Below are 26,072 nucleotides of genomic sequence, written 5' to 3' on the forward strand. Positions count from 1 at the left end.
GATTTATTTCACTAAGCTTTTTTCCAAAAATTTGTAGGACACTCCTTGATAGTTTTTCCAACCTTTTTTAGTTTTTGTAAATACATTCCACACACTATTTGATGGTTTATTTCGTTAAACTTCCTCGAAAAGTTGGAAAAACTATGCTAGATAATTTTTAGAAATTATTTTTCAATATTATGTAGCATTTTTAGTTTTTTTAAATCGTTCCACATACTGTTTACTATTTTTTCTAACTTTTTCTAAAATTTTTCAAAATTCTACTGAAACGCTTTTAACATTATGTCATATATATTTTCTTTAAACATTCCCATACTATTTAAGAGTTTACTTCGTAAAGCTTTATTTTTAATTTTTACGATTTTGCTTGATTTGTTTTTACATTATAACATTGTATATCATTTTTACCTTTTTTGGAAAATAAATTCCACATATTACTTGCTAATTTTAATCTTTGAACTTTTTTCGGAAACTCTTCAAGACTTTGATAGATAGTTTTTCTTTAATTTTTATTACATTTTTAACATTTTTGGAAATACGTTCCACATATGCATAATATTAAATGCCATTATTTTATTATTTTCTTCTTTTCGCCTTTGTTCCACACAATTCCGTCTTATATAAGATTTCATTAAAAAAATTTTACATTTCTGCTGCCAATTATTCGTATTTCTACTACCCTTTCCATTACTTTCAACTTTACATCTTTTTGTCTTATGGTCCTGCTACTCTTTGAAAAATTGTTGGTAGTCGAAAAAGTCTTTTCGTTAATAGATGTCGTTGTAGTCGTATATCTCCGATGCTACCAATTGTGTCATACCATATAGTGTTGGAAAGGTGATATTTTAAGCTCCATTTAACAAAAAAAAATTAATTCAGAGAAGTTGAAAAAAAGTTACAGCTGTTCAAAAATTAGTGAAAATAATGAAGAAATTCGCTATATTTTGAAATTTTTGTATCAAAAAGGGAAGAATGCCACCAATGAAATTTGTGAAGTTTACGGAGACGATGCTGTATCAGTTCGTGTAGCACAACAATGGTTCGCTCGCTTGCGTTCTGGAAATTTACACTAATGAAAGTGTTTCACTGATGGAATAGTGTCTCTAGTGGAAAAATGTCAAAAAGTGGTCGATCAAAATGTTACAATTTGTTTATTTAGTTATTATTAAAAAAACAAGTTAAAGTTTGATGAGAAATACGAAAAGATTACGACTACCATATATTGCCCATTCACAATGTCTTATTTTATGTATTTTTTTACTCCTTTCTAGTAGTTTTTAACATATTCATATACTTTCTAAATAAAAATGCCTACTTTTTATAATATGACACTTTTTTTACTTGCTCTTCTATTAACTCTTTCATATTCCATTTTTAACACTTATCTGCTGCCTTGTTCAACTACTTTCTCGATAATGTTCAATGTTTCTTTAATATTGTTCACATTTTGTGAAATGTCTGCCGATTTCTATTCAATTCTGGAATCACTCCTTTTTACTATGTTCTAGAATTTGATCAAATTGTATTTTTACTACATTTTTCTAAAACTTTTTTACATGCTGCTCATAATACTTGACTGCTTTATAACATTTTTATATTTTTTAATATAATAGGAAAATATTATATTCTTTGTAATGCCTTTTTCTACTACCTTCTATAAAACAATTGCTATTTTTCTACTCCAGACTTTTGCTACATTTTTTTTAATTTGTTACTCTTTCTGTTTTCTTTCTTCAAACTAAAATTAATTTTTGCCGCTATTCACCATTGGTTCTCTCATTTACGTATTTTCGTATCTACTCTTATTTTGTTTTTTACTTTTAACACTCCGCTTCACATTTCTACACTTCAGCAAACGCTTCTCAACACTTTCTCATTTGTCATATTTTATAGAAGTATTATATTTACAACAAGAAAATTGTTTTTGTTGTTGTTTTTAAATTCTAATCAGTCTTCATTGCAGCTCTTTTAGAGCTTAAGTTTTTAAGTGGGCGCCTTTGGCTGTCAAGATAATCGCCTTAGTCAACTACATTTATATATAAGATTATACAGGGTGTCCTACTTAGAATAAATGCATGCAACAATTTACGATGAATAAAATCCCTAATGCGTATAATTTTTATAGCCTTCGGAGTATCAAAAAGAGATCAAAAATATAGTTCATATAAAAGTATTATTGATATTACCCTAAAGGATCCTGGAAATTTATAACCATGATATGAAATAGCTCTAGATTTGCAGCAGAAACTCTGTATTTGACAAAGCCTTAGTATTTCATGAATTATTATACATATACATACTCGTATGTCATCAACTATGTATAGACCCCGATCTCTTTATTACCACATTTGTACCGATTTTTCTCACTTATTTAACGATTCTCTTATTTATTCATCTGCTCTGAGAGCGATAGGAATCGTGTGGTGCCGTATAAAGACTCAGCCGAGATAAAGTCTCGTTTTCAGAGACCTCTTTTTCAATTCTCGCTTCGATCTGTTCCTAATCGCCTTTCTCCTCTGATTCACAGTATTATCAATTGCCTTACCTTACACTTAGATTTGAGGAATGGAAGAACTCGAAATCGCCTTGATAAGACGTAAGACATGTTATGAGAAGTTGTTTTAGTTTTATAACATATGCTCCGCGATTTATTACTGTCCAAACTCGGAATGGATCGGCACTGAAATTGTTTCCAAAATTTTGAGTAATGACTTGTAACTATACTCTGTGTGGTATTGCAAAGGACCAAGACTGGTCTATGCGTGGCTCATTGGCCTACCAGATTAACCTAACCTGACCTGAGTGATTCCATCTTTGTTCAAAAAATAAATAGACTTTTAAACCACAGGCATTTCAGTAAGCAAAGAAGCTTAGACCACAGTTTCAAGTCCATACTGTTTTCGGGGAAAATAACCTGTTTACACACAGCAGAAAAAATATTTTTATATTAATCACCCTGTATTCCAAGGCGCTCACTGTCCACACTTAATTTGTTGCAAATGCAAAGTCACATCTTAACTGCTGCTGAGCCATGCAAATTTGCTGAGTTTGTGGTAAAGCGCCTATTATACGCACAAACGATAAAATGTGGATTTATCAGCGCTGACAGTGATGCCAAGCGATAACTCGCTTTTGCCATTCATTTTCAATTTCCTTTGACGACCACTTGCGACTGTCTTTCCAGCGCCAACGCTCTGTCAGCTGATTTGCAGGTTCTACTTTCTTTTTGATTGTTGTTTGTAGCACTGCTATTCATAAAACTTTGAATAATGCAGACACTTGAAGTTACCTCGAGATTTTCCCTCATGAAGCTAGCTTTCTTCTCTTTCTTTTGCTTGAAGATAACATCTAACGAAAAGAACTGCGCATACTTGAAACAAAGCAAATAGCAACTGTTGAAGCAAATAAGCAGCGTTGGAGGGAAAAATAGGAAAGAAAAGAAAAGAATAAGAAGAAGAAAGAATGCGGAAAATCGAGCATAAAGTAATGATGTTTGAAACTTTGACTATAAGCACATTCAGTTTTATGGGAAAAAACTTGTTGAGCTTTGTGAAAATATCGACAAAATTGATGACATAAAGTAGCTTTTAGTTAAGCTGCGGGATTTGTGAGCGGTTTGCTGAAGTGGATAGCAACTGCAGAGAAGAAGTTTTTTTTCAAGCTACTAGAGTTGAACGGTTAGTTGGTCTCATATTGGAAACTAAACAAGTGAAAGTAATAGACTAAATATTTCGTAAGAATATTTACTTGCTATACTAAATACGCTTTATCAACAGAAATCGATTGTGTGTTTAGAGTTTTTCGATTTAAATTTGAAAACAGCGAACTACGATAAGACTTCCTATAAACGAAATGATATAAGGCTGAGGAGATAATAGCATTTCTAAGAAGATCCTACTATTACTATGAGGATCCTACTTGGATCTTACAGAGCTATTCGTCGACGAATAATCCAGTTGGAAGACCATGATGACTTTGTAACACTATAAACATCTTGAAAATTAGTTTTAGAAATGAAGCGTTCCAAAAAGAAAAATACTATACGTCGCCTATTCATTCCATAAAATAATAATTCGCACTGTGAAAGAATAAGAAGTCTAAAAAGAAGTATTGTCTCACTTAAACCCATTGGAACTAAGTAGTATTCTTTATTGGGCTATGCTACTATGCTTTTAGTTATTATAAAATAAAATCTGGCACTAAATCTTGATCATCGATATGAGCTTCCTAATCAAAGTCACAAATAAATACAAGATACAACCCAATGTCGCTGACGGCATGGTTAGGATTGTTCACTACTACAAGTATTACCCGGGGCCTTCGTTCGATGCCTGATCTTTTATATTTGCTAATAAGCTACCTTTTTCAGACAGACTCTTAATTTAGTAATTTGTAAAATTATTATTAAAAATAATTATTATTAAAAATATCTCACACTTGCAACATCCACTTGCAACCCTTTCATTTACACACTGTATACATTCTAAACTTTTTCTGCACCGCTTGGCATTCCATTACACAAGTTCCTTCATTCCAACCGCATACCAGATTGTACTACGTGACGTGCAGATGCGCTGTGTTTCACCAAAAGCGTGAGTCACAATTAAACTCACAAAGTTTTTTACGCCAAACCGGAGAAATGAGAAAATGCAACAATCAGCAATCGAAAATGTGTGGCATGCACAATGCTCTCTTGCATATATACCCGCCTGCACACTTGCATGTTAGTTACTGCATCCTTAAAGCCGTGCCTTCCTCATCGCCGAACTCATCATTAGCTGCCTGTCTGCATGTTGCAGTAGAGCTCGCCTGTTGGCAGTGTTTTAAATATATTCAGAGTATGGGTAATTGCATTGCTGCTATACAACCTGCGCTCTTGAAGCGCTCCAGCTCTTGAACTCTTTCCACCAAACTCCTTCTTGTATTTTAAACAGCTGAAGCGTGGCCTCCACGGTGGCGAAGGTTGGCAGTGACGTGTCTGTTACCTGTCAATTGCGGCTTGTTTGCCTTCGTGCATCAGTTTTTGCTGTTTTTAATGTTTTCTCCTTGCCATTTTTTGTTGCCAACTTCTGTTCTACATTGTTTGTTTTATTATTGTTGCACAAGTAATTTTACTTGCGCGTTAATGTTTTCTCCTTCGCTAAGTTTTAATATTGCCTGCTCTTATCTCTGTGAAAAATTTCGATCTTTCGCTGTTTTGTGATATTTTTTTTCATTGGCAGTGACAGATCAGTTTTCAATTATATTTAAGAGATTGAAATACAACAACACAAAAAAAGTATTGTCTTCATTTATCGCATTGCTTTGTTGCATGTTTTGAGTTTTTCATCAATATTTAAATTCAGTTGTTACTGAGTAAAGCGAAATAGCGATTAGCACAAAGAAAGTGATTTATATTATACCTCTTTTCTAAAGTAGGGCTTAGTAGAAGGTTTTCTATAGCCTTTACTGACCGTAAGCTAACCTCTTCCTACAGAAAAGTACACTACGGCTACACTTAAGCTTTTTAAGCAGTCTTTCATAGACTTGGGAGCATTTTCTAGTAACCATAATTCTGTTTAAAAAAATTTTAATCCAGCCTTCACCTCAGAAAAGTTCCTAAGGGAAGATTACAAAGAACATATTTTTTACCAGTCGTGTCTCTGACACCACAATTTCCATTTCTTTTAGCAGAGTTCGGTTCTCTTCTGTCGTTCCTAAAACTAAGTTCTGCATGAGTCTTCATTCTGAACCATTTTGTGTGAAATGCGTACGATATTCCTCACCTTAAGAGAAGCTTGATTATCGCTTCGTACGCTGATCTTTTGTGATCAACAACTTAACTCCATTATCCGCTCTGAAATCTTCATTAAAATGCCCATAGTCCTTCATTTGTAGCTCCCAGCCTTGGCATATATTAGTTTTATTTTTACTCGTTAAGTAAAAAACTTCCAATTTTATTGTGAATATTTTACTAATCAATGAGGAAATTATTCCCTCTATTTATTTTATTTTCCCAATAGATAAGTATGTATAGGGTGATTTTTTAAGAGCTTGATAACTTTTTTTAAAAAAAAAACGCATAAAATTTGCAAAATCTCATCGGTTCTTTATTTGAAACGTTAGATTGGTTCATGACATTTACTTTTTGAAGATAATTTCATTTAAATGTTGACCGCGGCTGCGTCTTAGGTGGTCCATTCGGAAAATCCAATTTTGGGCAACTTTTTCGAGCATTTCGGCCGGAATAGCCCGAATTTCTTCGGAAATGTTGTCTTCCAAAGCTGGAATAGTTGCTGGCTTATTTCTGTAGACTTTAGACTTGACGTAGCCCCACAAAAAATAGTCTAAAGGCGTTAAATCGCATGATCTTGGTGGCCAACTTACGGGTCCATTTCTTGAGATGAATTGTTGTCCGAAGTTTTCCCTCAAAATGGCCATAGAATCGCGAGCTGTGTGGCATGTAGCGCCATCTTGTTGAAACCACATGTCAACCAAGTTCAGTTCTTCCATTTTTGGCAACAAAAAGTTTGTTAGCATCGAACGATAGCGATCGCCATTCACCGTAACGTTGCGTCCAACAGCATCTTTGAAAAAATACGGTCCAATGATTCCACCAGCGTACAAACCACACCAAACAGTGCATTTTTCGGGATGCATGGGCAGTTCTTGAACGGCTTCTGGTTGCTCTTCACCCCAAATGCGGCAATTTTGCTTATTTACGTAGCCATTCAACCAGAAATGAGCCTCATCGCTGAACAAAATTTGTCGATAAACACATTTCGAACCGAACACTGATTTTGGTAATAAAATTCAATGATTTGCAAGCGTTGCTCGTTAGTAAGTCTATTCATGATGAAATGTCAAAGCATACTGAGCATCTTTCTCTTTGACACCATGTCTGAAATCCCACGTGATCTGTCAAATACTAATGCATGAAAATCCTAACCTCAAAAAAATCACCCGTTACTTACGAACGTGCCACATTTTAATTAAATGCTCTCCGAGTTTAATTAAGGTACCTCACATACCATCACCAATCTATATAGAGTAAAGGCAGCCAGAAGTTCGAACATCTTATATACTATATATTATGTGTAGAGGAGTTAAGGGATGTGTTGATCCGATTCAATAAATGACCTTCAGACATACTATTATCAAGAAAAGATTCTTTGCAAGAGTATGAAAATACCTGTTTCTTGGAAAGTTGACAATTTTTAAAAAATAATATAAATGTATACGTACAAATATAACGCCTTGAATAGCGCTTAATCAGCGCAAAATGCATAATAGCTGTGAAATCACTTAATGGCTGCTTCACAACTGACAACTGACTTGCTGACACCAGTTAACTGCCGCAATTTTTCTGCTTGTCAGCCACAAAGAGATTACCAGAAGGTGTCTTTGTGCAAATATATGCTCCTAGCAGGCTTTGTAAACGATTTAGACATCAACTGGTGCATATGCATGAGCACTTAAGCACATCTAACCGAGAGTGACATATGAAGATACACTTACACTTACACTGACAATTCACTCAATGGCATATTATTCTTTGTGACACAAGCAAGCACGAGCATTCACGCACGCAACTAAACACATATGTAAGCATTAGAGTGCAAATTTTTTAATGTACGCAATCATTTCGCATCGCTGCACGTCGCTTGACATTCCACAGAATTGCACTAATGTTGCCATTTAATGTTACAAATGGGAAAAAAGTAAAGAATGTAAGCATATCTAGAAAGAAATGCAAAATGCGCACAAGCATTTGTGCTGATAAAGCGCTCGCACGTATCGAAGAAGCAATTGAGCAGCTGTTGTACGTGGCGTATGAGTGACATTGATTCGCATAAGTGATAAATATATTTTATGTATGTATGTGTATGCACGTGGCTGCAGCTGTGTGAACTCTGTAGTAATTGCTACAATTGCAGCAATCATAAAAAGTGTTGCGGTATGCTTTGTAGACGCAGGTATTGATTTCATACGTCAGCGGTAGTTGCATATTAAATGTTGCGTATACGCAGCAGTGGTATGAAAAGCGAAGTTAAAGAGTCTTTATGTAAATAATTTGTAGTATCGTGTAAATTTAGATAATTTAGTTATTTTTGTTCCTTTGACTTCAGCTTAAACTTAAACTTAAACTTAAACTTAAACTTAAACTTAAACTTAAACTTAAACTTAAACTTAAACTTAAACTTAAACTTAAACTTAAACTTAAACTTAAACTTAAACTTAAACTTAAACTTAAACTTAAACTTAAACTTAAACTTAAACTTAAACTTAAACTTAAACTTAAACTTAAACTTAAACTTAAACTTAAACTTAAACTTAAACTTAAAATTAAAACTTAAACTTAAACTTAAACTTAAACTTAAACTTAAACTTAAACTTAAACTTAAACTTAAACTTAAACTTAAACTTAAACTTAAACTTAAACTTAAACTTAAACTTAAACTTAAACTTAAACTTAAACTTAAACTTAAACTTAAACTTAAACTTAAACTTAAACTTAAACTTAAACTTAAACTTAAACTTAAACTTAAACTTAAACTTTAACTTTAACTTTAACTTTAACTTTAACTTTAACTTTAACTTTAACTTTAACTTTAACTTTAACTTTAACTTTAACTTTAACTTTAACTTTAACTTACTAGTATATATCACTAGTATGCGCTCCTCTCATCGTAAATAATTCATAATATAAACACTCTTACAGAAGTGCCAATGATTTGCATGAGTTGCTAAGCTTTTTATCTCACACCTGAAAGCAACTTATCGAGCTAGCCGGCAAATAACTTCGGTAATCTGTATATATGTATATGTTGAAAGTGCCAGTTGTGCATGCATAAGTTATTGATTCTTTATATGCTAGTGTGCGTATATCTTCATACTCAATTTCTATATATATTTAGTTTCTTGGCTTAATAACTTCCTTCGGCAATTCATCTTCGTTGTTGCTGGTTATGAATAAACATAAAGTTTGTGCAAAGTAAAATGAATTCGATAATGAAAATGGTTTTCCTTGGGCACTTTATCAACTATAAGCCGTTAATCTTGCGAGTAATGACTAGTCTATAAAAAATAAATATTTATTTAGAAAGTTTTCGAAATGAATATTATATGTTATAAAGAAAAAAACTTTTTTCTTAACGTAATAATATCGTAAATTAACTTCCTCTTCTTTATTGGCGTAGGCAACGCTTATTTTATTATAGCCGAGACAGTCGTACAGACGCGCCAGTCGTTCTTCCTTTTCGCTTTTTAGCTCCAATTGGAAATTCCAAGTGTAACCAGTTTCACCTCCACGTAGTCTTTCCAACGGAATGAAGGTTTTCCTCTTCCTCTGCTTCCGCCGGCGGGTACTGCGTCAAATACTCGGCTGGAGTGGTTGCATCCATTCAGACGACAAACCTAGACACTGTCAACGTCCCTGCCTCTTCACCATTTAGCAGGACATGCTTCACTTCTCAATTGCCTACTCAGTCCAAAGAAGCACCTGTTGGCAAAGTAATTCTGCGTTATAGACTAAATTACCTACGACTTCGCAGTTGTGTCTGTCAACAGGGATGTCGTCCAAGTCACGAGCGCGACGATTGTTTGTTTGATAACAGGAGATATTTTGTCTTATTCTCGTTCTCTTCCAGATCCGTTTTCTATGCTTCCTTATCTAATCAGGAGAAAGCAGAACTAACAGCGCGGTTATCAATATCATCGCAGCAACACAAAACACAATCTTACAAAAGAGTGTACATGCGCTATTTAGCTCTGCAGCTCGTAATATTTTCTACAACAATAGATGGCGGGAGTCGCCTTTTCTGAAACCTTCCTTGATAACGAAGGGCTCGAAGAAGTCCTTCCCGATCAACAACATCTTACACAGCAGTATTAACTTTGCTACCGATACCGATACCGAATTCAGACACAGCGGCTAAAGGGCAGTCTCTTTTCATCCTGTCGAAGGCGACTTTAGCATCGATGAAGAGGTGGAGTATATCGCTCTTCCGTTTAGGAGTCTTTTCTACTATTTGGCGCATGATGACTATGTGGTCAGTTGTTGATTTTCCAGGCATAAAGCCACACTGATAAGTTCAAATCAGTTTTTTAACGGTGCGCTTCAGTTGTTCAGACTCCGCTCGATAAGACCTTATGTGTGATATTTAGCAGGCTTATACGTCGGTAATTGGCGCAGATTCTGGGGACTCCTTTTCTATGGATTGGGCAGAGCACACTTACCTTCTAATCATTAGACATGATTTTATCCATCTATATCTTTCAAAGAAGCTGAAGCATGCACCTTGTCAGTTCTTTTTTGCCGTATTTGAATTTCTCTGCCAGAAACTCATCGGCCCCTGCCGCTTTGTTGTTCTTCAGACTGATCGATCTGGTTTCAAACCTTTCGATTCCAAGACAGCTTCATGAATTTTCTTGGGCTGGGATCTATTACCACAGACAACCATATTTTTGGCCCCTGCGACGTAAGTCAGCCTTATCCCATCTGGAGAGCTTTCGCCGTGGAGACTGAATTTTCCGACTGTTGTACTTAAGATGCCTTCTTTTCTCACCCCGGCATCCTTGATCATACCGTCCTTCACTTCCGCCGAGGCATGGCCGCAAAGCAGTGTAATCTTGAAAAATTTTGCTTTGACGCGGATTGTGGCTAGACGTTCTCCCACAGGGGTGAACGCAAGGACTCTTCGACGGGGTCCTTCTCCCACCACGAATCCCACACTGTATTTGCGTTTTATATGGCTACTGTAGTAAATGTCAAAATGACCTACTCGTCTCCGTCTTTGTCTCGTCCATCGCATTTCTTGGACGACGGTGATGTCAACGTTTACTTTTACGAAGACTTCGACCAGTCGGTCATCGGCAGCTTCCAAATTTAGGGATCGAACATTGCAGGTGTGCAATATTCTACAGTCTTTATTACGTTTGCTGCGGTCAGCCTCAAAAGTGGGGTCTGCCATTCGAGGCTGTTATTTCATTTTCATTTGCTGTTATTTCCACGTTGCGAGTCCTAAACCCAGCATACAATCTCGCTAGGTCACTAGTATAGAGTTTTATATATATATATGTTTTACCTTTTTTAATTAAATACATATTTCAACAATAACTTCTCATACTCACATACACACATACACTTATATATCGACACTTTTTTATTTCTTGCTTGCAAACTGTTGTGCTCATTCATGTTCGCCCACTTTGTTAGCCACTTATCGATTACGTTTTAACCACTACAGTAATTTGCATTTGTCATCAGCCACAAAAGTACTGTTAGACAACATACAAACATACATACACACACGTCAATGAAGCAAAAAACCAATACATGCACACAAACATGCTTACAAACCTTAGTCTCCACATTCACAAAAGAAACCCCCATACGTGCCGCTGTTGTGCGTGTTTGCTTACCAACAACACGCATTAGCAGTATATTCTCTATATTTGTATAGAAGGAAATAAAATTTTATTGGCATGCGTATATGTGTGTGTGTGTGTTGTATTGCAGGATATTGGCTTCAAGAATAACCAATATATAGTCGTAAAATTGCATTACGAGCACACAAGCGAGCGAGTGACAAGTTGATTTGTTTGTCAAAGCGCCATATAAAGGGTGATTTTTTAAGAGCTTGATAAAAAAAAGCTTTTTAAAAAAAAACGCATAAAATTTGCAAAATCTCATCGGTTCTTTATTTGAAACGTTAGATTGGTTCATGACATTTACTTTTTGAAGATAATTTCATTTAAATGTTGACCGCGGCTGCGTCTTAGGTGGTCCATTCGGAAAGTCCAATTTTGGGCAACTTTTTCGAGCATTTCGGCCGCAATAGCCCGAATTTCTTCGGAAATGTTGTCTTCCAAAGCTGGAATAGTTGCTGGCTTATTTCTGTAGACTTTAGACTTGACGTAGCCCCACAAAAAATAGTCTAAAGGCGTTAAATCGCATGATCTTGGTGGCCAACTTACGGGTCCATTTCTTGAGATGAATTGTTGTCCGAAGTTTTCCCTCAAAATGGCCATAGAATCGCGAGCTGTGTGGCATGTAGCGCCATCTTGTTGAAACCACATGTCAACCAAGTTCAGTTCTTCCATTTTTGGCAACAAAAAGTTTGTTAGCATCGAACGATAGCGATCGCCATTCACCGTAACGTTGCGTCCAACAGCATCTTTGAAAAAATACGGTCCAATGATTCCACCAGCGTACAAACCACACCAAACAGTGCATTTTTCGGGATGCATGGGCAGTTCTTGAACGGCTTCTGGTTGCTCTTCACCCCAAATGCGGCAATTTTGCTTATTTACGTAGCCATTCAACCAGAAATGAGCCTCATCGCTGAACAAAATTTGTCGATAAAAAAAATTTCGAACCGAACACTGATTTTGGTAATAAAATTCAATGATTTGCAAGCGTTGCTCGTTAGTAAGTCTATTCATGATGAAATGTCAAAGCATACTGAGCATCTTTCTCTTTGACACCATGTCTGAAATCCCACGTGATCTGTCAAATACTAATGCATGAAAATCCTAACCTCAAAAAAATCACCCGTTAGCTACTTGAGACACACATATGCATATACGTTACTTTGCTACACACTGACATACACTGACACACTGACATGTATATATTTCATACATATTTACATATTCTCTCACACCCACATACACGCGTAAGTTTACCTGGCAAGCAAAAGCACATTATTGGCTATTTTATTTGCGTTTTCACATAAGAGCATTAAGGAAAATTGAAAATCAATACAGTTATTCTTACTTACCTGCATGCACACAAAAAAACATGTATGTATAGTTAAGTGCTTGCAGTCTAGCATTGAAAGCGTCAGAACTACATAAATTTCGCATAGTAACTGGCCACTTTTGTAGCAGCTTAGCGCTAAGTTGCGCTAACCTTAGCATAGTTTAGTTAAGTTTCAAGAAGTTTTGCTGCGTAGCAAAGTTTGGTATATCTTTCTTAACTTAGCTGCAGGTATATTGCCGCATAGTTGCTATATAGTGCGGTATTGGCTTTCTTATTCTTTTTGAATAAACTTGCGCCACCACAAGCTAACCTTATAAGTTTTCACATACATATATGTTGTATTTGTTGGCTGCCGTAACAAATTTTGTGTGGAAAATTTGCTTAGAAATAGTTTGCCTCACAAGTTCATTGCGCGAAAGGCGCGAAATGGGGTGCGACCTGGCATATGAGTAACTGCAAATTCTTAGATTTTTCTTGATTGAAGTGGAAATATTAATTATTTTCATACGCTTTTAACTTTATTTCCGTACCCCATATGAAATTTTCAAATTTTTATATAATTTGATAAATTTTTTTTGTCCTTAGAGATTTCTTCCACATAAAGGTATCACGCGGCGTATGAATAACATACTTTATATTTACATATTTATTTGTTCGTGAATGCTACTCACAAGAGTTTGTAAGCACAAACAAACAAAAACATTACGAAATCTAAGTGTAAAAAAGTGGAATGCAAAGTAATGAAATGGAACGATATGAAACGAAATGGAATAAAACGGAATATATTAAAATGGAACTGAACGATTTGGAATGAAACGTATAAAAAATTAAAAGTATTGAAATGAAACGAAATGGAATGAAACGGAATATATTAAAATGGAGCGGAACGATTTGGAATGAAAAGTATAAAAAATTGAAAATATTGAAATTAAACGAAATGGAATGAAACGGAACGTATTAAAATTAATCGGAACGATTTGGAATGAAACGGAATGTATTAAAATGAAACGAAACGATTTGGAATGAAACATATAAAAAATTAAAAGTATTGAAATGAAACGAAATGGAATGAAACGGAATATATTAAAATGGAGCGGAACGATTTGGAATGAAAAGTATAAAAAATTGAAAATATTGAAATTAAACGATAAACCTTTTGAAATGGCAATTCGCAAACTTATAAAAAATTAAAAGTGTTGAAATGAAACGAAATGGAATGAAACGGAATGTATTAAAATGAAACGAAACGATTTGGAAGGAAACATATAAAAAATTAAAAGTATTTAAATGAAACGATATAGGCTGAAACCTATTGAAATAGCAATTCACATGAAAGCTGGTTCCACGACTAGAGGCAGCCAATTTTCTAGCACATTTTAGTCACTTGTTGTAGCGTTCACTTGAAGTTTATACTTTTTAATATTTCTTACAATTTCATTTTCCAATTTCCGAGAGAATAAAGTTAATTTTATCACACACACCTTCACTAAAGGGCGTAAAGCGAGGAAGAAAAGAATGAAATCCTTTAATTTCCCTGCACCTATCGATTTCAATTGATTTATCTGCTTCCACGATTTCCACTTCACTTGATTAAAAGCTACAACAATTTCCGTGTGTAACACAATAACAACCGATAGGCCTTGCCAAATAGACTGTGCTGCCACATTTTATTGTTACTTGGCTACATTCAACTTATATGACTTTAATTTCAATTTATTTAACACACCTGTGTGTGTAGATGTGCGTATATATGCGTATAACATATATTTACATATATATTTACAATACACATACACACATAACGTTACAATCTCCCTCAAGCACTCACTTGAAGTTGTCACACGCCTCGCCGAGTCGCCGCCACCACACCGCAACGACTTGCTTGCATGGAACAAATGTTACGTATACGCCACAGCTGCCACGACACATTGGTAGCATGGTACATGTTGTATCAGTGTGACTTCAGTAAAATGTAATGGTGCGTAAAACTTGAGATGTTCTGCGTTTGTGACAATAATTTTTGTTGTTGTTGGTTGTTATGGTTGTTGTAGTTATTGCAACAGAAATGAAGAAAGGTGGAAAAAATCGAAAAGTGAAGTATAAAAGTTAAATTTTATATTAATGTTGAACATGAATTCTTCGTGCTTTCTCTTGTCTCTGAATTGTCTTCAAAATTTATGCTTCTTTTTGAAAGGGAAACGCGTTGATGGGTACTTAAAATGCGTTATTGCACAACTCTTGACTTAAAGAATACAAATTTAAGAAAGACGGAGTTGTAGTAGTTTAGAACTAATTTTAAATTATTTTTTTTTAAGTAAGAAAGAAATGAAGTAATTTAAATTAAATTAAAAAAAAAAATTAAATTAATTGAAAAAAATTTAAATAATTTAAAATTAAATTTGTTTACTTTAATTAAAAACTAATCTAATTTTTTTAATTGTTAACGCTAAATTTAAAATTATTTATTTTTTAATTAAAGTAAATAATTAAATTTAAAATTATTTATTTTTTAATTAATTAATTTTTAATTTAGAGTTAATTTAATTTTTTTAAATACGAGGGAAATTAATTGATTTAAATTTAAATTTAATAAAATTAAAACATATAAATTAATTTAAAAAATTTAATTACTAATTAATTAATTTTTTTTTAATTTTACTAATTAATTAAATTTTTTAATTTTCTTAAATTTAATTTTAAATTACTTCTCTTTCGTTATTAAATTTAATTCAAAACTAATTTAATTAATTAATTCAAAAATTTTAAATTTAAATTTAATAAAATTAAAACATTTAAATTAATTTAATTTAATTACTAATTAATTAATTTTTTTTAATTTTACTAATTAATTAAATTTTTTAATTTTCTTAAATTTAATTTTAAATTACTTCTCTTTCGTTATTAAATTTAATTCAAAACTAATTTAATTAATTAATTCAAAAATTAAATTAATTTAAATTAAAGTTAATTAGTTAAAAAAATGTATTTTAAATTAATTAAATTAAATTAATTTTTTTTTCATATTTTTAACTTTTAACCAATAGCTGCATAAAAATATGTGAAAATCGTAACGAAAATTAAAGCTCATCTCACGTTCGCCCCGTAACATTTACGACACACCCACGTTTTACCCTCAACGCTGCGGCCATATAACAAGTTTTACGTCTTTTCGCACAAGTGTGTGTGCAAGGTTTTTATATTTTATGTATATGCCCCTAAAAGCGCGCTTTAATTTAAGTACGCTCGAATCAGTTTTGTACTTTTTACTATTCCTTAAGCGATGTTTAATACCAATATCGTTTTATAGTCATAAAATCGTAACCGCCAAATATCAAACTAGCGTTGCCACTAAAATTTCCGAAATTTATTAAAACTTCCACCTGCACTAAAAACATTGCTTCAGTGCTACACAAAAAAATTTCCGCTCCTAAAATATAAAAAAAACATTTTCGCGTTTGGTTTAGCATTAAAAAAAGAAAGTTATTTATTTAACGTTGATGCCGCACCCACATAAGCGCTCTCACACACCCTCTTATACCACAATTTTGGCTGAATTTCACTAATTTTCTCACTTTAGCAACCGCTTCAGCTCCCCAGCTGTTTTGCGTTTATATACAATGTACTTACAGTCTTGAAATTTTGCACGCTGTGATATTTGAAAGTTTAGCCTTAAAGTATGCTTCTACATTTTTTTGGAGGAAGAAAAGTTGGGTAAATAAAATGTATAGTAAAAATTTAGCAGCAACTCTTTAAACAATCACTTTATACACATTTCAAGCTTGTATCTCAAAAAGTGTTGCATACTTTTTGAGGCATAATATGACTTGTGTATTTTTGTTATATCTTTTGCGCGCAATATACTCATATACACATAAGTAAGTCACAAACGCAGTTTTTCTAAGAATATTTGCTGTTAAATGCCTTAAATTTTTGAAATGATTATGTGAACGCCTATAAGTATTCCTCATATAACATAGCGTGAATGCTTGCTGCTGAAACAAAAGAGTTTTAGTCATTTTTTTTTTTGTACTTAGCAACGTTTTCTAGCTTATTTATGCTGTGCAGTAAGTGCTTTATCTTTTTATAATACTCTAGCATACTTTTTGGGCTTAAAATCAATTTTAATGTTTTCAAAACATTTACAATGCTGCATATGTTTCATGCATCACACATTTTTAGCTTGTTTTCTTTTGTCGCAAATAGGTATTTACTGATTTTTGCATGTCGAATATTAAAAATACATCCAAATTAGCCTAAATGTATACATCAAAGATCATACTTTTTGGTTTCAAATGAATTTTAATGTTTTCAAAATATTCACAATGCTGCATATATTTTTTGCATCACACTTTTTCTTCTTGATTTACATTCTTGCATATAGCTATTTACTGATTTGCGTGCCGAATCATGAAAAAAATTGCAAATCAGCCTAAATGTATGCATTAAAATTTAATGAACACTGATTTTACTCCTACACCTTAGCTGTTTTTGTTTCCAAAATCATCGAAATTTAAATTTTTAATAACAAATACCCAGTAGTTTGCACATTTTACTGCTTTGGCGCCTAAAAATATGCTCGCATGTGTTACAAAGTCTCTTAGCAGTCATTTTAAAGACTCATTTACATGACTTTTATTTTTATATTTCTACTAAATATGAAGCATATTTAGTTAAAAAAGGCAATATCTGGTGAAGTCGAAGTTTAAAATACTATAAATTTGTAAAATCAACTTTTTAACTATTAACTATATATTTTTTAATTTTATAGTAAACATTTCTAATGTATTAAATCATAAGTCAAGTTAAATAATGAACATTATGCCCAAATTCCCACGCACACCGAACTCCCACACTCCATAGCATACTTCAAAGCGCTCTTGCGAAATATTTTAATAGCCAAATAATAGCATTAGAGAAGTTTCAAATAGTGCTGCCAGCAAACACAAATTAATACTTTAGGCAACTATGTTATTTGCTATTCGGAAATTCCCGCCATTTCCGCGATTGTTGCCGAATCAGCAATACTATAATTAGTTTTGCATACTTTTGGCAGCGTAAGCAGCAATTATTATGTTCAGTGCCATTAAGCATGCAAATTTCACTGCTAAAGTAGTTGAAAATAAAAAAAAATAAATAAAAAAAAACTTGCGCTCGAAAATATGCAACACTTAACTCTAATGGTATTTAAATATTTCTTCTAGCACGTCATTGAAATCAAACACACAAGTGTTTTAAATGATAATTGTGAAAGTATGTAGACGAGTAAAATTAGTAGTGATTTTAACACAATTTCTTTAGGCTTTTAGTTTTTTCCTTGCATAACTTTAGGCGCAATAAACAAATATTGTTTTAAAGTGCTTAAAAAAGTCATGATTTTTACTTGCAAATAATAGTTTATAAAGTGAGGTTAAAAAAAAGTAAACAACTATTTTAAACGCATAAAAAACTAAAAAAACAAAATTTTCGAAGCCGAAAAGTATGCAATAATTTCAGTTAAAGTCTTTTGATATTTGATGAATTGCAAATAATAAATAAGCTATGCTAGAGAATAAAAGTTAGTAACCTCTTTATTAATATACAGTGATTCTCAAAACTTGTCATTGCATGCTTTTGGGCGAAAAATTGTAGCCACTTAAACCAAGCGATTCTTAACTGGTCTGAGAGTATGCAAATACTAGCACTTCCCGGTGCATTAATCAATGTATAAAAAATCAGTGAGTGTAAAAATATCATGCTTCCACTATTCCATATATTAAACTGGTTACGCCTAAAAGTATGCAAATTTCCACAAGTGTTTCCTTGTTACCGTAACTAACAACACATAATCATCGTCACGCAACCTAAACTAACTAAAAAATCACAAATCACTCAGTCATGAAAGGTATGCAACCAAAACGGGTACTTAATTTGAGCGCCTGGATGTATGCTAAACTCATATTTCGCTTTTGAAGTTTTAATTAAATACACGCACTTCCTGCTGGGAGCGTTTATCTATTACCTTAACTCAACGCCCAAGTTCCGGCGCCTAATGGCATGCTACAAATTGCATGAACGTTTGGTGAATTTCACGCAACGCAATTTTCAAGCATTTTTATAACGTTTGCTAAAACTTTCAATGGACTCGTTTCATTCGACTCTGCAGCGTACGTCGCATTAGTTAGACAATACGTGTCAGCAGAAAGTTTGCTGAAACAGCAAGCCGGGTCACATGCCATTTTGACACGCATTAAAGGCACTGCGTGCCGCTGGGAAATCTCATTTACTTGAAAGCGACATAGCAAAGTCAGCAGGCACTGAGTAAATTAAATCGGGGAACGCCACTGGACGTTTTTTATAAATTCTGCAGGTTTAGATTCAGGAAGATTTTTGGACTTAAGGTACAGGCAATATTTGCTTTCACTGAAATTAAATTATTTTTTTACGTTTGTAATCCTAAATATATTTTAAATATTTTGAAATTTTTAAAAATTTCCATTTCGCTCCATATGTATGTAAATCTTCATAACATTATATAAATTATTCATAATCCCGAAATTTCGGGATTCCAAAAAAAGTTTCGGGATTAAATAATTTGTTGAATCCAAATTAAAATTAATAATTCAGTTAATAAAAATACTTATTCAATACTTATAAAACTCTGATATATAGATAAAGACGACTTCAAACAAAACCTTTACAAACGTTTTAAATCTTTCGGAATGCCAACAAGAGTCTTGCAATAAAATTGGTATTAACTATTATATAACTAATAGTTGAGTAAACTGCTCGTAGCATTAAATTTTTTTTCCACAATCCCGAAATTTCGGGTTTACAAAGAATAGGTTCGGGATTAAAAATTATTTTACTCTATTTACATCTACAAAGCTTAAAAATATTTAAAGAAGTCTAGTGAAACGCTGATATGAAGGAAAAGTACCAAATTTCTTATTTTTAAAAAAGCTTTACAAGGGATTTGTTTTGAGCTTTTCGGTATGCCAAAAATACAAGAATATTGCAAAAAATATATTAACTGAAATAAAGTGTTTATTCGAAATCCTATTAATATTATACGTTTTTTTACATATCCCGAAATTTCGGGGTTATAAAGAAAATTTTCGGGATTTAAAATTGAAAAATACTTCAAAATCGTGACTGATGAAACACTTATATAAAGGGAAAAGTACCAAATTTTTTCTTTAAACAACCTTTGTCTTTGTCTTGAGCTTTCGGTATACAAAAAATATAAGAATATTACAAAAATAGGATTTGTTGAAAAAAATTTGTTTATGCGAAATTCTATTAATATTAAGTAGTTTTTTTTTAAATCCCGACATTTCGGGATTATAAAGAAAAGTTTCGGGATTAAAAATTCAGTTCACCCTTAGTAAAAATTATTACTTCTTAGCTTGAAAATACTTCAAAAATCCGACAGATGAAACACTGTTATAAAGGGAAAGTTCCAAATTTCTTATTTTTAAAAAGCTTTAGAATGGATCTCTTTTGAGCTTGAGTATGCCAAAAATATAAGAATATTACAAAAAATATGATTAACTGAAATAAAATGATTATTCGAAATCCTTTTAATATCAAATGGTTTTTTTTTAATCCCGAAATTTCGGGATTATAAAGAAAAGTTTCGGGATTAAAAATTTAGTTCACCCTTAGTAAAACTTATTACTTTTAAGCTTGATAATACTTCTAAAAACCATATTAAGTAGCAATTCTGAGGAGTATTCTGCAGCAATTTTAAAGCCTTAAAGGATATAAAATAATAATTATATTTTAAAAGTAAAAAACAGATCCATTAAATGAAGTAATATTGTAAAAAATATATATTTTAAATTAACAAGTATATTTAGAGTGTAGTTGTAAAACTTAAGAAATCGCTTCCTTATAGCAATTAGATTTGGTTTCACTATGTCGCCATGCCGTATGATGAATATTTTGCATTTCTTTCAAACAATCTTTATAAGTTCGTTTTATGTTTTTAACTTTTAATTTGGTCGTTATAAAAAGCACATGCTCTTTTAATATACTACTATCGCTTTGTGTGCCGTTTATTGCACTCTTTGCTCTCTCCTCTATGTTACCGTGAATATTTTGCCTCATTAAAGTGCCATTTCTAGTTAGTTTTAAAGCAAGTTATGCTTCTATGAAAGAGTAATTACAATGCTTAAGTTCACAGAACACAAGCTTCAATATCTTTAACTTACTATTTTTAATATATTTTTTTGCGTTAGCCTCTTTAAAAAGCAAAAATATTACTTTACCATAATTAATACGCTTATAAAATACCTGAAACTATACTTAAAAAAATTCCACATACTTTACTAAAATAGAACTTTTTATTACAAAACAATTTTTTTCAACAAATACGCACAAGAAAAGTATAAAAATTTTACTTACAATAGTTTTCTTATATATTTTTTCATTTGCTCTATAATCTTCTTCACATCGTCCTTCGTTTGCTGACAAAAAGCGAAATATTTTGTACCTCCCAAACTCGTTGTAGTTTGTAAACATTGTTGGTATGCTTGTTACATAGTTTTGCACACTCTTTTCGCCACTTGCAAGTACTTTAATGTAGTTTGTGTATGCGTAAAGTATGCAAAAATTTGGTGAGGCCAAGTGCTTTTATTGTTACCGGTTGCCTTACTAAGTTTGAAGTTTTCTAAACTTTTTGTTGCTTTTCAACTTGTACTTAGTAAAACTTTATGCAAAAAAAATATTTAGCAACGCCAGAAAAAATAATTAATTTTTAAATTATAATTTAATAATAATAATAATCAAAATAATTAATTTATAAATTATAATTTAATTAATTATTAATTTTTTTTTACAATTTTTTTAATGTAATTCTCGAAGTAAGAAGAATTTTTTTATTGAACAGTTCTAACATCATATAATTAAGAAACAATTTTTTTCAAATTTTTTACGAAATAGGTGGCAACCTTTTACGAACACTTTTTAAATAAAATAGGCTAATCATATAAAATAATAGCTTAACTTGCTGGTTAATGATTTAATATCTACTTATTTTATTAATTTTTGCTGCAAATATTCTGCGCAAAATCTTTTAAATTTGCAAAATAGAAATACAAAATTGCAAATACTAATTAATTATTTACTTTATTTTGTTTAAAGTGGCAACCTTCACCCAAAAACATGTTTTATATAAGAATTATCAATATTTCACAGCACATTAAAAATTATTTGAGGTAAAACTTTAATTTTTAATTTTAATATATTGTTAAAATCAAAATAAGTGGCAACCTTTAACAAATAATATTGAAGCATTGTACGCTAGCTATATACAATAACGTCTTTAATTGCTGTTAAATAACTTAATATTTACTCCATGTACTAATTTTTGTAGGGTGGCAACCTTATACACCACAAATTTATTTATAATAATTTTATTTTTATTTTTTGTAAGCAAACTCCAATATATTAAACGCAATTTTTCCCTGCGTAATCTGTGCAATTAAAAAAATATAGAAATTTTTGTAGCAAAGTGGCAACTCTACAAAACGAAATTGTTCTTAAAATATTTTTTTCTTAAAATAGAAAATATTTTTTTCTTTTTTATTTTTAATTTAAAAAATATAACTTTAACTTTTATTACTTGCACCATTTTTACAGGTGGCAACTCTGTCCCTATGCTTTGGTAGAACTAAATTTAATAAAAAATATCGTGTATTCCCTTAGAAAGCACTCCTCAAACACTTCAATACTCACGTGTAACTATTTGACTCCTAAGTCACAATATTTATTAAAACTGTTTTTTTTCGGCTTGCCATAAAACATATTTGCTAACTTGGGCATAATATATACACTAAAATATTGTTTGCCATTTTCAGCTTGATTGGTACGACTTTGTTATATATGTATATATACATATGTATATACATTCTCCATAATTTGATTAAGCCCATACGTACGTAAAAAGTAATCGTATGTGGCATACCTTCAGGCGTAACAGACATTTTTATTATTGCTTCTTGTCTGCATTTCTTGTTTATATTTTTATGTTCGCCGAAAGCGCATAGCAAAACAAGAATATAACAAAACAATGATTTCCAATTCATTGATTGGCGCCAATCAAAAACAGCATAGAATAATCGCAATAAAATACATGCCTGTCGGTGAATGCATGAGTGTGAGTGTGTAATGTGTACTGGTATTTATAAAGTGCATAAGAAAGAAACAAATTATGACAAGGGTAAGCGAAATTAAATGTTCGATTTTGTTGTTGTTTCGGCCTAAAACATTTCATAATTAATCTTGAGGACTTTGGTTATAAAACCGGTTATGTTTAAGTTAAGTGGTACCAAATGTTGTGGAATTCTGAATATAGATAGAAGCGACGTCTCGAATGTAAGAAAATATGCTTTTCTTACAGTCTTAGCCTTTCCCGTAGGCTAAAAGCGCCTTCTATCAGATTTCAGACAGAAAATAATGCAAAGAGGCGGCTTAAAGGAATGAAAGTTCGAAATAAGATAAGATGAACCTTATTCACACCTAGGGAGATAGGTAGGTAGAGTGGCTGCCTGAAGACGCATATATGCCTTTAGGAAGACCATTGTGATACCATCAAGACTAATTTTCCCTCACTCTATTGTCTCCGGTCTGAGCCACCCGTGCTTCAGATAAAGTTCATTAGTTCATACATACCCAGCCAGCTTGGCAATGATATTTTCGAAATTTAACTTGGTCAAATATCAAATATCCCGGCCTTCCACCTCAGATATTTTCAAAAGAAGCTCTAAAACGGATAGCTCGCTTTCTAAGGGATATTGAGCGAAAACAAGATGGACAGAGTCTCAGCTAATATAAAGTCAATGAAGCTTGGGGGCTTTTTAAGATTACTACTACTGAATACTCTAATTATAGCTGCCTGAATATATATACATATATTCCGAAGCCGGAATACTGTAAGGCGCCAGTTACAGTCTGCCTTCAAGCTCAAAGCTCCAAAGCTTCAAAATCTATGCAAACTTTAAAGCTTGGCAGATTTCTTAGTGCATCAAATTTCAAATCAATGGCATTGCTAGCGATCATTTTTCCAGAAGTGCTTACTCTCACACGAACTCATACATTAATACAGGCGTATTTTTATATAAGCCAGCGACAATATTTTTGATTGCTGAAAGCGCCTGAGTAAATTTCCATGTATTTTTGCTATGTGCAACAAATATAACACAGCACAAGTGGCACTCTAGTCAAAACACAAATCAAATCAATGTTGTTGCCATATTTTACTATTATTTTCCTATTTTCACATTTATTTTTTGTTATTTTTTTCATGCTTTCGCTCATAAGCTATGCATAGGTCGGCAAGGGTGAGAAAGCAATTTAGGAAGCCAAATCGTGTAAAATAAATGTAGCAACACGGCGAAAGCAATAAATAAACACACGTGTATGTATGAGTACATATATTATATATGTAATTTATGGATGTGTATATGTGTAATATAGATATAGCGCGATATGTAGTTATATTGCGAGATGTCGATATGTATGGCCTTATTTCGTCTATTCCCTGTGGAGAACATTTAACCAGTAAAGAAAATGTCACAAGCAGCACAGCAGTTCCAGAAACTGACAACAGGTTATTTCAGGTCAAAACGCATGGTGGAGCGGGAAACAATATTTATTACAAGGTTTTGTTAATCCGGAAGGCCAATATACCACACATAGACCAGCTTTAGTCCTTTGCGATACTAAATGGATTTCAGTTGCTACGTCCATGAGGAGTACTCATTCTTTAGGATGGCTGCGCTTGACGCGAATTTTAACAGACTCTGAGGCCTCACTATCGATACCTCCACTAGTGAATCATACCGCGTGAAGCGTAGTCTTGCCAATACGGGACAAGTGCACAGGACATGCTTATTTGTTTTCATGGTGCTCTAGACATTTCTTACAGTCTTCACGATCTGTCAGTCTCATTTTGCGGGCGTGTGTCGCCACCGGGCAGTGACCTGTTAGTATTACGAGCATGTTCCCACAGTCTCTTTTAACAAATTGATATTTTTGAAAGTTTGTGATCTATCGTTTTGCACATGACTTTTGCAGTCTTGCGACCAGTTAGCTCATTCCTTCGGTCTTTTATATTCTTCACCACGTTTCTGTCCAGATCATCATATAGACAATCCATTGGTTTCCCAATGATGATCAGTCTTGACAATCTCATCCACTATTTCATTGCCTTCAAAGCCTTTCTGGCTTGGCACCCAGTATAAGGGAAGTTGCTTGCTTCTGGTAACACTTTCTACTGCTGCTCTGTTCCCCAAGACATTTCTGAACGATATGAGATACGAGGTTACTGCCTTGATTCTCAAGTCAAGTTCTCTTTTCGTCTACGAATTTTTTTTGTAGCTTTCACACCTTTCAACATTCGAAAATGTATTGGTATGAACTCCAGTTCAGGTTCATTTATAGTATATACCTCACATACGAAGCGGCAGAAACTTGAAGAAAGGTTTTCAAAGCTTCTCAAAGGATACTTAAGCTCTAGAGACCATTTGGAATAAGCCCCTAAAGTGTGTGTGGAATAGTTCTGAAAACAAATTGTTGTTATAAATTTAGACTTCAGCACGTTTTTGAAGCCATAGCACCACACGTATTTCCAAGACCCCTGTTAACCCATTCAACGGCCACATAAATTTCCGCGCCATAAAATTTCTTAGTAGGTCTTTTGCTTTATTGCACGAGTATTTGTGTAATCGAATATTTATTGAATCATTCGGAATTCCGCAAAACTAAGCGGGCAGGTCGAAATTGAGCTTGTCGTTGATGTTTGTTGATTTGCGAATTCTTTTCTCTTTTATGTCGACAGCAAGTGTGTTGTGGACATATTTGCAGCTAAAGCACACAAAAGTTGCATAGTCCGTTGGTGTAAGTGGAGAGATTGATCTCCAGTGTTGATTTGAGCATATGCATTGAACTGTTGTTTATGTGACCACGACTTTTATATGGCTGCTGTTTTAGTCATTTGATTGAATTTTTTATGTTGTCTGACATATTTTCGGCGGTATTCATTTTGTAAACTGTTTTCTTTAATATAATTTTTTATTTCGTTTTACTTGTACTTTTTTTAAGTATTGCTTTTAGATCCTTTGTATCTATTATCTGACTCAAGCGAGCATTTGCGGCTTTTATGTTACAGTTGTTGACCAAATTTGAGGTTATATGTGTTGTCAGCGCATTCTTGCGTCATTTTTGGTTAGGAAATGATGTTTGATCACATGAAGATATTTTTCGCCCATAAGAAAATTTTCGTTCACAAATTAAGCATATTTAAGCAATAAAGCCTTTGCGGCTTTGCTCTTATTGCTGTTGACCA

At 32.9% G+C, this 26,072-nt stretch overlaps 1 protein-coding gene across 1 annotated transcript in view; it reads left to right on the forward strand.

Moving 5' to 3' along the window:
- The window catches only part of LOC105228591 (uncharacterized), a 125,438-nt gene that overhangs the window by 96,083 nt on the left and 3,283 nt on the right, over positions 1-26,072 (forward strand). The gene's annotated exons all lie outside the window — the stretch shown is intronic.

This window comes from Bactrocera dorsalis, chromosome 4 (genome assembly GCF_023373825.1).
Source record: "Bactrocera dorsalis isolate Fly_Bdor chromosome 4, ASM2337382v1, whole genome shotgun sequence".
Taxonomy (NCBI): Eukaryota; Metazoa; Arthropoda; class Insecta; order Diptera; family Tephritidae; genus Bactrocera; species Bactrocera dorsalis.